General features: G+C 40.4%; 1 non-coding gene across 1 annotated transcript; it reads left to right on the top strand.

Annotated features, from left to right (window-relative positions):
• The first annotated feature begins 3,064 nt into the window (after positions 1 to 3,064).
• TRNAG-CCC (transfer RNA glycine (anticodon CCC)) lies at positions 3,065 to 3,137 on the top strand. The gene has a single exon. It is a non-coding gene; the product is annotated as a tRNA-Gly (tRNA).
• Positions 3,138 to 3,395: the final 258 nt, after the last annotated feature.

Raw genomic sequence — 3,395 nt, 5'->3', positions numbered from 1 at the left:
TGGGTTTCTGAGTGCAGCCTCTGGTCTTCAAGTGGCTTCCAGCTCCGCAGGGTTCTTTCTATTTCTGTCACTTCCGCTCTGCGACTTTGCTCTAACAATGCCAAAAGTCACTCAGCCTCTCTTGTCTGGACCCCCAGACACTCTTGACATTCCTCCCTTCTTCTCTACAAGACCGTGCACCCACCAGTCTCTCCTCAGCCCACGTGCAGGACCCAGAGACTGGGAATATCCTTTTTCTTTGGAAATTCTGTTCCTGCTCTTGAAGGCCTTTCTCCTGGATGTCTGCCCCGCCCTCCGCCTGTGCTGCCCCCTGGCGGTTATGAGCTGCCATCTTCTTTTCTCTCTCTTTTAAATGTTTTATTTATTCATTTTTGGCCATGCGGCATGAGGGATCTTAGTTCCACACCCAGGGATTGGACCCGTGCCCCCTGAAGTGGAAACTGAGTCTTGACAACTGGATCACCAGGGAATTCCTGAGATCTAGTTTCTTAATATTGACAAATAGCAACAGCAATAATAAACCACAACAGATGACATAAATTGTCAAATAGCTATGAAAGAACACATAAAACTCTTTGCTATCATGGAACTTAAATAAATGCATAAGAGTATGTTTCATTTTAGATAGAGCTAACTTCTAACAAGGTCAATACGTGAAGTAGTAATGACACTATGAAATGTCCAGGAGGTTAAGCGTTATGGGGTAGGCAGGGGCAGGCTCTCTGAGGACATGACTTTTCAATAAAGACATGAGGCTGTCGGGACTTGAGATTCCAGACGGGACAGCAGGAACGAATGACCTGATGTGGGGCATGCACAGATTTAGGATTTGGTGCTGAAGGAACCAGGGAGCTGTAAGGAGGGTTCTAGGTGAAGGAAGGACAGAGCTGTGTTTCATTTTGACACACCTAGTCTGATTGCTTTAGAGAAAAGTATATGGTGGCTTAGAGATGTGAGCAGACTTTAGCATTCTGAGATTTAAAAGTCTGGTGCCTAACAGAAAAGACATCCAAGTATACTAGAGAGGCTGATGACACAGGCAATTTTACCCAGAGTAAGACCTAAGGAGTTTATAGTATATTTGTGCTCCTTAGAGTATTGGAAGAAGATTTAAACATATGACCTGAACTTGGCTAAACTAGATGGATGGTCAAGACTTAGAAGTAATGCCCCTACGGTGTGTGTTAGTCGCTCAGTCGTGTCCCACTCTTGCGATCCCATGGACTGCAGCTCGCCAGGCTTCTCTGTCCATGGAATACTCCAGGCAAGAACACTGGGGTTGTGTAGCCGTTCCCTTCTCCAGGGGATCTTCCTGATCCAGGGAACAGATGCCGGTCTCCCACATTGCAGGCAGATTCTTTACCACCTGAGCCACCAGGAAAGCCCTCTACAGAGGCACTTCTCAAATATGTCGAGTTCATTTTATCAAAAATTTTTGAAAACTCCAGCAGACTTTTGTTTGTGTGGTTTGTTGCATCTATTGATGCTTACCATAAAGGAAATTAAGATACTTTAAAATACGTATGTATTTATTTATTTGAAATGACAAAAATCCATAGTATGTTCACAAAACTAATATATTTTCATGGGTTTCCCTGGTGGCTCAGCTGGTAAAGAATCTGCCTGCAGTGCGGAAGACCTGTGTTCGATCCCTGGGAAGATCCCCTGGAGAAGGAAAAGGCTACCCACTCCAGTATTCTGGCCTGGAGAATTCCACGGACAGAGAAGCCTTGCAGGCTACGGTCGATGGGATTGAAAGGAGTTGGACATGACTGAGAGACTTTTTCACTTTCATGAGTGATAACTATACTGTCAAATAAAAACTTGAAAGAGTAGGCTTGTTTTACACATTTGGAAATCTCTTTAATGTCTGTTGGTAGAAAACAGTTTCTTATACTGTTTCATCATTTCATCTGTGGAAATATCCTACATGATGTAGCTTCTGGAAAACACACTCTATATTCATAACAGTATAAGAGTAAAAAGCATAATATCTCTTTTTTTCTTATTGTTAAATTATTTTTTATTTTGTGAACATAGTGAAAACAGGTCACTGGGTCACAACTTAAGAACCACTGTTGCAGAAAAAAAGGCAAGTTATTATATTGCTTGCAAGTATCTGCTTAGTGCCTTGAAACTAATCCCAATGTCTTCTAATATGGGGGCAAAATGATCCACTTTAAACAAACAAAGCAGAATGAATACAGTAAAATTATGCTTAAAAAATACCCTAACCATGAGTGGGTTTACATTACTTTATGCAGCTTAATTGTATACAGTCTTTGTCTAAAAACCTGGAGAAGGAAATGGCAACCCATTCCAGGATTCTTGCCTAGAGAATCCAATGGACAGAGGAACCTGGTGGGCTACAGTCCATGAGATCGCAAGAGTCAGACATGACTTAACGCTATCTTTCTTTCGTTTGTGAAATGTGAAATTTTTGGCAACAGGGACAGAAAAAAGGAATTCTAAAGAATTCAAAGGGATGTGGGTAAATACCAGTTCTCTGGGGGTAGTCATTGGTGGAAGGTAGTTTTTCCTATTTTTATCTGTGACTTGGGGCGGATACACAGCTGTGAAGCTATGGTATTCTCCACAAGTCAGTGATCATGAAAGTGTCCCCAAGCAAATGTAATTATATCTCTTGATTTAAGTTCTAAAGTCAGGTTCTAATATCTCAAACTAAGGAGTGAATTTTAATTCTACCTCTATGAATTTTTGAGGCAAATTTCAACAACTATTCCATAATTTTTTACAAAGTGCAATGCTATGTTGAATATAAGAACTTGTTTATAATAAATTATATATAAGAAGAAAAATTTCTACTTCAGCTAGAATGATGTTAACTCTTCTTAGTATATTAAGTTCTAGGAATTGTTACATTTGGTTGTATCTCCTTTAGAAAGAATGTTTGTATTATTCTTTTGGTAATAAAGTCTAATTTAAAAACCGTAACTTTGCATTAAAATATCATAACATCTTGCTGTAAGCTTCATTTTGCACATTTCCTGAGCCACACAATCCATGTTGAAAACTCAGCCCCCAAAAAACTAAGTTGGGAACCTCCCTGGAGGTCCAGTGGCTAAGACTCTGCACTCCCAATGCAGGGGGCCCAGGTTCAATCCCTGGTCAGGGAATTAGATCCCACATGCTGCAAGAAAAGAACTCTCATGCCATAACTAGATCCAGCACAGCAAAAAAAAAAAAAAAAAAAAGCTAAGTTGGTGCTCTCTACCTGCTATAAGAGATCTCTCATTAAATAGCTGGTCTTTCTGTTATGTCCTGATGCATGCTTTCTTGTGATTCTATCCTCTCTTATTAGCAAAGGCTTTTCTTGCTAACTTTACCAGTAGAATATCTAGCTACTAGCAAAGAGCTCCATGGAAGGTTTCAAA

The sequence above is a fragment of the Muntiacus reevesi genome, chromosome 20 (genome assembly GCF_963930625.1).
Source record: "Muntiacus reevesi chromosome 20, mMunRee1.1, whole genome shotgun sequence".
NCBI classification, from domain to species: Eukaryota; Metazoa; Chordata; class Mammalia; order Artiodactyla; family Cervidae; genus Muntiacus; species Muntiacus reevesi.
This window is presented reverse-complemented; position numbering and strand designations above follow the sequence as displayed.